Source organism: Lynx canadensis, chromosome C1, assembly GCF_007474595.2.
Source record: "Lynx canadensis isolate LIC74 chromosome C1, mLynCan4.pri.v2, whole genome shotgun sequence".
Classification (NCBI taxonomy): Eukaryota; Metazoa; Chordata; class Mammalia; order Carnivora; family Felidae; genus Lynx; species Lynx canadensis.
Window position 1 is genome coordinate 171562014 of NC_044310.1, and position 12752 is coordinate 171574765.

Consider the following 12752-nt stretch of genomic DNA (forward strand, 5'->3'; position numbering starts at 1 on the left):
TCAGTTGGTTGAGTGTCTGACTTCAGCTCAGGTCATGATCTCACAGTCTGTGGGTTCAAGCCCCACGTTGGGCTCTGTGCTGACATCTCAGAGCCTGGAGCCTGCTTCAGATTCTGTGACTCCCTCTCTCTCTGCCCCTCCCCTGCTCATGCTCTGTCTCTCTCTCTCTCTCTGTCAAAAATAAACATTAAAAAAAATTAAAAAATATATATTATATAATATTATCTCATTTAATATTGTTTTCATAAAATTATATATCTAAACCATGTGGTGACAATCATGTTCATTAGGTCATAAACTTGTACATATTTATTTTATTCTATATTTTAATTGTATTTCATAGTTGTTTTCCATAAACATAAGCACTATTAATGCAGTAGAAGTATTTAAATAAAAATGCCTAATGTCCAAAATTAATGGTTTTGTATAAATCATAATATTTATTTATGTTTTCTTTAACATGCAGGTATTGTACACTTACATACGAGATTAGAAACTGCATTTACAGTTCAGAGCTCTTGGAATTATAGTTTATATAATTAGATGTCAACTCTGGTTATCTTTTCTTTCAGTGTTCAAAGATAATTGGCTCAAACTATATACCATGTGTGATTGGAAGCCTTGCATCCTTTCAGATGCCTGCCAGGGAGTTTAGAGTCCCCTTGCTTCAACTAGTTACCTCTGAGGTAGATTTGTGACTTCTCCTACCTTCTAGTAATTTCTCATGTCCATTTTCCTATAGTTATTTCCTCATTTGCAACCTTTATGTGAAAGAAATGGTCCTTTTTTCTCTCCTTTTTTTTTTTTTGTTCCCCAAGGCATCACTTAAGCAATGATACTGAAAGCTACACTTTATCACAGCCCAGCATATAATGCAAAATTAAATTTAGACGTATTTGGACTTTATATTTCTTAAAAGTAAATGGACTATCTTTTCTTTTCCATCAGGAAATTTCAAAATGTCCTCTCTTCTAACCGGACTCCAGCCTCCTGTTACACAGCTGAACTCCCTCTACTCTCTTCAGACTCCTCTGTTTTTTCTAGTTTGTATATACCTAACCCCTAAAATCTTATTCATTTCCCCTCAGAGAAATTTATTCTTTCATTTATTTGAGCTACCATAAGAAAAGTCTTTTCAATTAAAATGACTCACAAAGTGTTTTGTTACCTAAAGATATCCTCCCTTCCAAGGGGAATTATGAGGCCACCTCTTAGGTTTTCCTTCCCACACATTTACATTCAAATGGTCTAAATAAATAGCTATTTTTAAGAATCATAGTCACGTCTCACAATATTTATATTGTGTGGTCCTTCAAGTTCTCAGTACTGTGGATTTAAGATGATCCATTTATCTTTTATTCAGTCACTCACACTCTAGACTTAGGCAGGCCCGCTCCCACTGGACATTGGTAAGACATGGTCTCTAATCACATTTCAGTTCGCAGAAGTATTAAATGAGACAGGTGGACTATGAGGTTTCTAAAGACGTTTTCAGTTTAAATAACAGAGGTGTGTTTTTATATATATCTTGTAAGTAAGGGAAAAAGAAAAATTATTTACTTAACTAGTACATTTATTTCATATGCTAATAAAACTTTATGATTTGAAATATGAATTCCCAAGTGCATAAAAATGCAGTGCTAATTATATTTTAAGAAGTATCCATTTATTTACTTCCTGGGTTTTAACAAAAAGCAAGCTTTTAATTTTCAATAGCATCTTTATAAAACACTTTTATTTGTAGAAGTAACAGTACTTCAAGAAGAATTTTTTTTTCTTTGCACCAAATCTTGTGGATGTAAAATCTAATCTACAGCTCTAAGTTTGGATTTCTCTAGGGAGAGCTGGGGTGATGGTGTCATTTGTACTAAACTGTGTGTCTCAGAGTATTCTTAGAGAGGTTTGCAATTGTTTGAACAAAACTAAAAAGAGTAAAGAGAAAATAAAGATAATTATTTAATGTTTTTTTTCAAGTTTTTATTTAAATTCCAGTTAGTTGACAAATATTAGTTTCCAGTGTAGAATTTGGTGATCCATTATTTATATACAACACCTGGTGCTCATCACAAATGCCCAACTTAATACCCATCACCCATTTAGCCCATCCCCTGCTCACCTCCCCTCTAGCAACCCTCAGTTTGTTCTCTATAGTTAAGAGTCTGTTTCTTGGGTTTTCTCTCATTCTCTCTTTCTGTCTCTCTCTTTAATGTTTTTAAAAGAAACATTCTTTATGGAGCCTTTTATGGAAATAAATTAAGACTTTTAAAATCACAAACAGCCTGGGTGGCTCAGTTGGTTAAGCATGGAACTTTTGATTTGGCTCAGGTCATGATCTCACAGGCTCATGGGTTTGAGCCCCGCATCAGGCTCTGTGCTTGTGATGCAGAGTCGGCTTGGGACTCTCTCTCTCTCTCCTTCTCTCTCTGCCCTTCCCCACCCTCAAAATTAAATAAATAAATAAATAACTTTAAAAAATCACAGACACTAAACTATATGCTTCCAGTATATTATTTTTGTTTAAGTATCAACACATGTCTACAATAAAATGAGAAAAGAAAAGGGTTGAAAGGAAGATTAAGAGAAACCAGACAATGCATAGGAAAAAATGCCTTGAAATGGTGAAAAGGAAAAGGAAGAAATATTTGAAAAGCAGAGAGATGCAGTATTTTATGTTATCCCTCCTACTTAACCTTGTCATATATCCATTCAGTTAAATAAGTATGCATTTTTCTTCCCTGTGATCAAATCTGATCAAACTCTATCATTTTAAAACAGAACTTCCATTCCATCTTCCAAAACTCTATTGCTCAAATAGGTTGTACGCTGTGTGTCAAATTTCATAAACACAACATATTTTCACCCTTTGTCTCTTTTGAACCGAGTTCTTCTCAAATACAATTTGCTTTCACCTTATAATAAAGATTCTGACTTCATTTTTTTATGTTTGACATGCGTGAACCCACATCCCATCTACCTCTCACAAAAAAATACAAGCCAACTTCCTGTACTCTGTCAAGGCTTTTTTTTTTTGGCCTGTGTGGGACCTGCCCTTTTCTCTCAAGAAAGGCTCATTACATCAATGATTAGCTGTTTCATTGCTTCTTGGGATGTGTGGGTAGCATCATCAGCCTCAAAATCCAAACTAATTTTAGGTGAGGGGCCTGTCCTATTTCTGTGTCTGTTCAGCACACCTCCTCTATTTAGATAAAACCTCACTCCCCCATGGAATGAAACAAGTAAAAGGGTTTCTTAGCTGGTTATTTCTCTAGGTGGGTGGCCATATTAGAAGAGAGTCTTATTTTGTAATCAAGAACATAGGGAACAAGAGAGAATTGTTCCATATAGTTCCCTCCACTTTGTTTTTTTTAATCAGTGAGCATAACTGAAAAAAAAATCAATGACTGAGCATTTTGGCTACACTCTTTAAAGAAGGTGAATATCAGTTTAGTGTAGTAGTTTTATACCCATTTTCTGATTCAGTTCTAGTAGTAGTGTTCTATTGTTTACCTTCTGTCTCCAGGTATACTTGAAATAGTTTAGACAGACATACTAGCTACACAAATCCAAAGCCATAGTCTTTTCTAGATCCAAATTTTCCCTATTTCTGTTCTTGTCTTAATTATTTTTCCAAAGTGCAGGTTTTGTCGTGGTCCACTAGGGGTTATGTAATTATTCATGTGACCCTATAAAATTCATCTTAATTCAATGTCAAAAATTTTATGCCTTATATTTAATTCACTATAAAATTTTCCCTAGTATTAAGTCCCTGGAAAGTAAGTAAGTAAAACTCCCTTAGAAATTAAAAGATGATGGAAGCGTCCTTGTTTGATATTAGAGACATCATCTTCACAAGATCCTACCACAACCCAAAGTGAAACTGTAGTGTCCATTTCAGACCCCAAAACACAAGTACAAAACACATATTCAAGAGAAAACTAGAGATTAAAAGCATGACAAGCCCACATGTGGCTAAAGTAATTCGACGGAATGGAGAGCTCAGTGTTCATCCCCTAGGGTAACATTATGTCAGCATGTCACACTGTCACTCTGACAGAGTCATCCGAGGGGGGTTGAGCAATGTCTGTGTCTTAGGTAATGTCTTGGTTCAGAGAGCTCAGCGGACCTATGCCCTATCAGGTTCATCAGAACACTAAATCTTTAGTAAAAGTAGATTTGCTTTAATTATAAACTCAGTTCTTTCTAAAACATCAGACTAAAATAAACAGTTCCCTAAATTTGCCTTTCACTGTGATTGCTACAAATGCAAACTATAGTAGGAGTCTTAGGACATCAAAGGCTCCCAAACTTCCTATAAAAATGTCTCCACCCAAGGTGCTTTCAGTTTTTCTAGAATCAGATTGATGCAGCTTAACAGCTACTGATGCCATTTTAACCCCACTGAGGTGGTGAGACTAAACACTGTGGCCTTGAGAATTGTTAACACGGCATCCATCAGTTTAATTGTTTGATATATTATTAGAAAATTTTTCATGAAACTGTTTTCTCCATAAGAAAGTTTTATGGTTTCCATTATACGGACAAACGGACAGTTTGGCCCATTTGAATTTCGTTTCAGAGTTCTTTCATAGCCTAATGCAGAAACTTTGCTCTTCTTGTAATTTCCAGAAGTCAGCAATCTACATAGAGTTAGCATAATTTAATAGGCCATTTCAGTTATTCTCACTGCTTAGATCACTAATACTACAAGTTTAAAGACTTAGTGTCTTCTTACAGTATTCCTTTCCTGATTCCAGTTCTCTAGATCTGGATCCATACGAGAACCATACGTGAACCATAGAAGGCTTGTATTTTACAAATCCCAATGTTAACTTTGGCAAACTTCCTTACTAACGTCCTTATTTTACTTCTAGTCGGAATGTGCACACTAGTCTTTTTATTCATTGTGTTTTCCTATCATGGAGTGAGTCAGTGCCTACATACCTGTGCTTTAATGTTCCAATATTACTAGGAGATTCTCTTCCTTCATGATTGCATGACAGCTGTGGCCCTGGATAGATTGTATCTATGAGACTAGAACATGATGCTGCAAATCAGCATGCATTTTATAGTGCAATTCTAACATAAAGGACCTATATTTTTGCTGAGAAAAACACCTTTTACTACTGTTCCCCTAAATCAAAATTAGGATGGTTTCTTACTAAGAAAGTATCAATGATAAGGAGTGTCAGACAATTGAATTCTTCCTTCTATTTTGAAAGTTAAAAATGATTTGATTGTACTAATTTGGCTAGTCAGGTTTATATCTTGTAACAAGCCTTTAGAAATTAGGCTACAGGGAAACTGGCAGAAGAAAAAAAAATAACTGTGTCTTTATCATGGACTAGCTCGACTTGTTGGGTATTTATGACAGCGAGGTTTAAAATCTTGCCAAGATTAAGACCTTAGAAAAAACAAATGATTCTAAAAGTATTCTGATCTCCCCAGGATTTTGGGATACCTTAGTATTACTTCTACTTTATTCTAATAATGGCCACGACATCTCTTTAGCGGTTATACAGGTCACTAGCACCTAGTGTACTAGTAACTAGTACAGGCAGTTTTCTTATAGTTGCTCAGGCCCCATGACTTTAGAAATCCTAAAATTTTAAAACCATTAAAAAAATTCTGCTTCTAAAGGCTAGCATATGCCATATTTAGAAGTTAAATGTTAAAAATATACAGGTTATATAAAAATATTTCTTAGGGGCACCCAGGTGGCTCAGTTAGTTAAGCCTCTGACTCCTAATTTCCACTCAGGTCACAATCTCATGGTTTGTGAGTTTGAGTCCTGTGTTGGGCTCTGCACTGACAGCATGGAGCCTGCTTGGGATTCTCTCTCTCCCTCTCTCCACCCCTCCCCCCCCCTTAGCTCTCTCTGTCTCTCTCTCAAAATAAATAAATAAACTTTTATATATATATATTATTTTAATAATTTCATTTATTTTAAGTGATACAAAAAATGATTTAATGGTAAAATAAAGTAGAATCATTGTACCAGTACATTTTTTAAAATAGCTTCTAAATAATTATAGTACTATATTACTGTGTAAAAAGTGAAACATAAACTTCACAACTTATAACTTTAGTGATCTATTGAACATTGACTTTTTCGGTTCTCTCAATTTCCACAATTATCCTAAATATAGATGCTACTGATACCTTTTTGTTGCTTTAGCTAATTTATCTTTTAATAAAAATATTCAAATTTGAATAGTTTTTCCATACTATAAGATCCAGATTATTAGTCTTGTTTACTGTGTGAAAAGTGTTCAATTTGAACAATTAGAAAAAATATTTTCTAAGGAAACAAAAATCTGCAAAAAGTAAGAATGCCATCATAGACTACCAAATACCTAAAATATATGCTGCATTGTCATCACAGGCTAAAATGAGACTTAACCATATTTAGACCTATTTTACTTTTTCCAAGAGCATTCAGATGTATGGTTGCCATATTGGAGGAGTGGTCCTAGAATATCTGACCCTTCTGTACACCATATGGTACACAAAATACTCTAGGAAGAAGACAAAAAACAAAAAAAAATCTGTCAACCCAGTATGAATCTTCAAGCCAACCTAAAAGAAGCCTATACCTATTCTAGCATGAACACTACACAATTTTTCTAGAAATGAGATGACTTATTTATTGCTGCCATAGATCTGATCACTCTCCAAGGGTTAATCAGGAATCCCTCTGTTTATCATCATCATCATCTTCTTCATCATCTTCATCCTTTTCATCATCTTCATCATCATCATCATCATCATCATCAGCTACATCATCATCATCATTACTATTTTAATCTTGACCTCTGCCATAAAATGAAGGGTAGAAGTTGGAATGACTTCAGTACCACGATACCAACTATAAAGTATGTGATAATTTATGGAATAACTTTCTTATTTAATCTATATATCTCTGGGATTTCTCTTAGAAAATAAAGGAAGACTATGTGGAAGCAGACATCTTTTGAATGAAAAATAAAGACAGAAGCTCTATATAAAATTCTGTTACATGAAACATTTGCTGCTTAAATTTATTCATTATGCCATGAATATTAGTAAAAGCTACTAGCAAATTGTGAGAGAATTCCCTATGGAAAGTTTAAAAGTGAATAAAACTAGGGGCGCCTGGGTGACTCAGTTGGTTGGGTGGCCAACTACAGCTCAGGTCATGATCTTGTGGTCTGTGAGTTCAAGCCCATGTTGGGCTCTGTCCTGAGCACTCAGAGCCTGGAGCCTATTTCCAATTCTGTGTCTCCTTCTCTCTCTGCCCCTTCTATACTTGCTCTCTGTCTCTCTGTCTCTCAAAAATAATAAACAATAAAAAATTTTAAGTGAATAAAAATGTTTTTGTGGGATAAAAAAAATTCATGGACATGAAAATAATGTAACACGTCTCACTGAAGGTTTTCTTCTCTGTAGAAATTCATGTATGACCTTAGCGAAAACAATACTATAACTTTGTTTATACTTTGACTTTATTTCATAGCTTTAAAAAATTTCTACAATATTAAAATTATGTATTAGGTATAAAAATCCACCTATCTATATCTATCTATATCTATATCTATATCTATATCTATATCTATATCTATTTATATCTGTGTATCTAACTATCACCTTGTGTGCAGAATAGTACTGCTTATCTTAAAGTTCAGACGTTTAGGAGTAACAGATGCACTATTTTCAAAGAATTAAGTCATGATTCATTTATTATGAACATAAAAATTAGTTGTTTGGAGGTTCACTTTAGTTTTTAAAGGTTCACTTATGCTTTAAAGTCATTTCCATAAAACTCTATGAAGTTAAACATTTAAATGCAACAAACAATGTCAGATGCCAAAATATGACATACTGTTCTTTTTGTTTTAATTGAGTCACTTGAAATAAGTTATGACTGTATCTCATATTGGTATGGAAAGCATGCTTATTATTTTATTGATGGATTTTATAAATAAATAATATATAGGTCAGTAAGCTCATTTAATATGAAGCCAGGCAGCTTTGTAAAATTCTACTAGTAACCATTGCAAACAAAAACAAAAACAAAAAAAACAACTGATTGTACATATGAAGTTAAAGCAGCATAATATTATGATTATATCTACCCCCATGAAATGTCACGAATAATTATTTTTAATATATATACTAAAGTTACTGATTAATGCTGATTATTTTGTATGTAATTCACTTAAGGATTTTGCTTTTCCCTTCCTCTTGCCAGCTGGTATTCAAAGCTCTCACAATGAGAATATGCAGAGAGACACAGGATACAAACTAGCCAGAGGTACAAAACCCAGTGGTACAAGATTTATTAATACAGATGTTTGATTTATTTTAATGTTTTTTTCCTGGTTTGGGGAAAGCTGTAGGAAGATAGATGTATTATTCAAGAAATGTGATGTGGTAGTTTTTAAGGATGGCATTGAAATCTCTGACACTCTTCCCATTGAGAAGTGGTACCTATGTCCCCTTTCCTTAATTCTGGCAGGCAGGTGATGGTCTTGGGTAATAAATGTTGAGAAAATAACACTGAATAACTTTGTAGGCTTGATCATAGTAGATCATGCATCTTCTTCTTGAACCTCTTAGAATGCTTGTTCACCAGAAACTCTGCTTGGGATGCTCAGTAGGTAGGAAGTACAACTATCTTAACCCTGCCATGCTAAAGGCACCAGTATAGGGGTCTGCAGCTGACAGCCTCAGCTGAGCTTCCAGCTGACAACCAACAATTGACAAGCATGTAATTGAGTCTCTTGGATGACACCAGCAGGAGAGACCCCAAGCAAGAATCACCCAGCCAAACAATTCCTCAATTCTCGTTCCACAAAATTGTGAGCAAAATAAAATTATTGTTTTAAGTCACAGAGATTTGGCATTGTCACAGAGCAATGGTGATCAGATCACCTGGGTACCAACTCTGCATCCTTTACCCAGTTGAGGATGTGTCCACTGAATTTGGCTTAGGAACCAACGTAAACATTTCCGTAAAAGAAATACTTATGTTCTGTGTGTAAATTCTTCCTGAATTGAGAGAAATATACAGATTACCAAAAGGATATGTTATAGCAAGAATTCAGCTTTTCAGGTCATCTCTCCCCTAGCTTGCACCTGTGGTTGTATGAGAGGTTTGACTAGCTGAAAAAGCAGAAAAAAGCCTTCATTTGGTTTACAGATGGCTCACTCAGTATTTGGATCACTCAGTATTTGGATGCAAATTGAAAAGCAATAATGGCTGCATTACAACCACATTTGTGGTGGTCCTGAAAGACAATGAGTGCATAGTAGAGAGAAGAGGAGTAGCAGTCATAGCCCTTAAACAGCTGCAGCGGGGATTGTGATTAATTCCTGCACTTCCTGTCTTCTAGTTTCTCTTAAGGAACAGGGAGGTATGAACATCATGGAACAGTTGCCTCCCAAACTGGTAGGAAGGAAATCGATGAGTATGACTCAAGGGATGGATTTTGGTGACAATGGGAATGTGCTTTTCAGATCTGTGACTGTAGGGAATGTAATTGATCAAGGGCTCCAGCTGATGTGCTCTGAAATCCATTGTTTTGACTTCCCATGCTTCCCATAGGCTGCTCCCGGCAAATGAAGGAGTGTAGCAAGGTACAAGGGCAAGTGGTGAGGGACTCCTCTGACGGGCAATTTGTATCAAGAATTCAATGATAACCTTACCAAACCATCTGTAGAATTGAAGTGCAATCTAGTACTCTTCACAAATTATCCTGTCTTATAAAAACTTCATGTACTAGATAATATTACTATCATTTACTTTAAGAACAACAGAAGCTTAGTGATGCTAGGGATCACTTTTTTAAGGTCACATGGTTGGAAGTGTTATAGCTGGAATTTCCAACTAGGAAGTCTGATAATGGAGTCTGTTTAATACAAATTAGCTAAAATAGCATTTCTCCAATATGATTTTATTAAATCATGTATCATTTTCTTTTAAGTACCAACAAAGTTAGAGTCTGGGCTCTGGGAGGAAGTTTAAACATTTTATGGCAGTACTTAATGCAAACAAGATGCATATTAAAAGTAACAAGTATTTTATCAGTAACTCAACAGATGAATTCTGGTATATGCTGTTACCAGAATTATATAGGCTACACTCTCCTGAAGCAAACAATAACAGATGTTTTAGAAAGAAGATGTTTAGAAGACATGTGTCAAGCATTTTGATTTGGAGACTGCACATTTTAATTTGCATAGGAAAGTTCAGCTTCAATCAATCAATAAATCAATCAATTTTCAGTGATTCAACACTTAACAAAGTTCAGAGTACTGTCCTTGTTATGAAATCACTCTGGCATGGCCACATGCCCCATATGAGGGACACTCTCAGGAGCATGACCACATTTCTTTCTATGTATATAGATGCAATGTGTATGGAAGTAACATTACATAGTACCTGTCTGGAACAATATATCTTAAAATTAGCATCATCGATAAGAAGTGATAGTTTATTTATTTTTATTTTTTTTAATATTTATTTATTTTTGAGACAGGGAGAGAGCATGAACGGGGGAGGGTCAGAGAGAGAGTGAGACACATAATCTGAAGCAGTCTCCAGGCTCTGAGCACAGGCTCTGAGCCTCAGCACAGAGCCCGACGCGGGGCTCGAACCCACTGACCGTGAGATGGTGACCTGAGCTGAAGTCGGACGCTTAACTGACTGAGCCACCCAGGCGCCCCAGAAGTTATAGTTTAAACAAATCATTTTTTAAAGGCTCTCAAAATTATTTTTTTCAAAACTTTTTGTTAATGTTTTTATTTTTGAGAGAGAAAAACAGTGACACAGCATGAGTGGGGGAGGGGCAGAGAGAATGAGAGGGAGACAGAATCCCAAGGAGGTTCCAGGCTCTGAGCCCTCGCACAGAGACCAATGCAGGGCTCAAAACCATGAACCTGGAAGATCATGACCTGAGCCCACATTGGATGCTTAACCAACTGAGCCACCCAGGCACCCCTCAAAATGATTTTAGCAAACCAATAAATATTTTTGTTTCTTTATATGTATCAGTTTTATGTAACTTTCCACATTTCCAGACTCAGTGATTACACTATAAACATCTTTCCAGGAATATATAAAATTTTTACTTTGAGATGAAGAAAAAGATGTATTTTTACAAGTTTGGCATGCCAGCCAGTAGCAAGGAGACTCAAGGTTCCAAGAGGAATTATTTTAAATTAAACTAATTGGAGGTTTTATTTTAATTAGTGCTCTGAGAAGATTGTTGCAAGAAATTAAAACTCAGATTTTTTTTTTGAGAAATGGCTTAAGGCAAACATTTTTAACCACTATACCTTAAGTGAATCATGGGAAGTAGAATACTTTTTTTCTGAGTGACCTACCATTAACTACAAAAGTTTCTTCAACATGCTTTCAAAATTGAACTTTTCTCCCTTGTGCATTTATAGTTGTACCAACTTTTTCTTAAATACTTAATAAATCTGCCAATTATAGGCAATCCAATGTTTTATTCCTAAGCCTGAAATCATTTCTTTTAAATGGGAAACATTTCTTTGATAAGGCAATAATGTATATAGATACAGATGTGCAGTGGCAATTCTACAAAAATACTGAAGAAATGCTTCTCCAACAAAAACTTTTAAATAAACAATAGTTAATCAAACAATAATATGAATTGTGATCTCAAATGAAAATAAAATGTAATCATTAATCATATGTTATTTGAAAGTCATGGCATGTCTTTCCTAATTTTAATATTTAAATTTAAAACCAGTATTGACTCAAACAGAATTGCATAACACGTTTAAAGTAATACATATAATTAAATGATTAAATTATTAAACTTAGCATATATAAATAGTGCTATTATTGGATTCCAAAATTATTGCTATAAACTTGGCTCTGAGCTTCTTTCAGACAGATGGAATGAAAAATAATAATGAGACACCTGATTCTTATGCCTAATAGGAGGAAATACCAGATCACAAAAGAACAGATTCCTTATCTTAGAGTTTAAAAAAACATTGTCAGGAACTTCATTCTGGAGTTCTGAACATAGAGAAATATCTTCAAATATCTATTCAGTGGCAGACTTTGGAAGCAATCCTAATTGTAAGTTGGGGCATGACACCAAAATAAATTTCAATGTGTGCAATTTTGCAAGGAGAGTCATGTAAAATCTAGAATAGAACTGGATTTCATGTCTTTAAAACTGCCCTGCAAAAATATTTCTCTCTTAACCGAAATTACATTATATTTTAAAGGCCTACTGTGAAATCATTAAAAATTATCCCTATATGTTTAATGTAAATATGCATATGAAATTCAGGAACCTAATTAAAACATTTGGGAATTCCCCAGAAACAGTTATAAGTAACTTTGTCATCAAATATCAAGTATTTTCTTTTTATATTTTGAGAAAGAGAGAGAGAGAGAGCACATGAGTGGATAAGGGGGTAGAAGGAGAGAGAGAGAGAATCTTAAAGAGGTTCCATGCTCAGTGCAGAGCTCAGTGGGGCTCAATCTCATGACCCTGTGATCATGACTAGAGCTGAAGCCAGGAGTCTGATGCCCACTGACTGAGCCACTCAGGCTCCCCAAACATCAAATAAATTCTTCATTTCTAAAAAAAAAAAAAAAACATTTTCTATTGGGCTACTAAAGTATAATCATTTACCTTTCACATCTTAGTCTATCAGAATTGAAGATGCTAATTGTCACAGCTCTAATTTGAATTGGAGTTTTTGAGATTAGACCAGACTAACCTTTT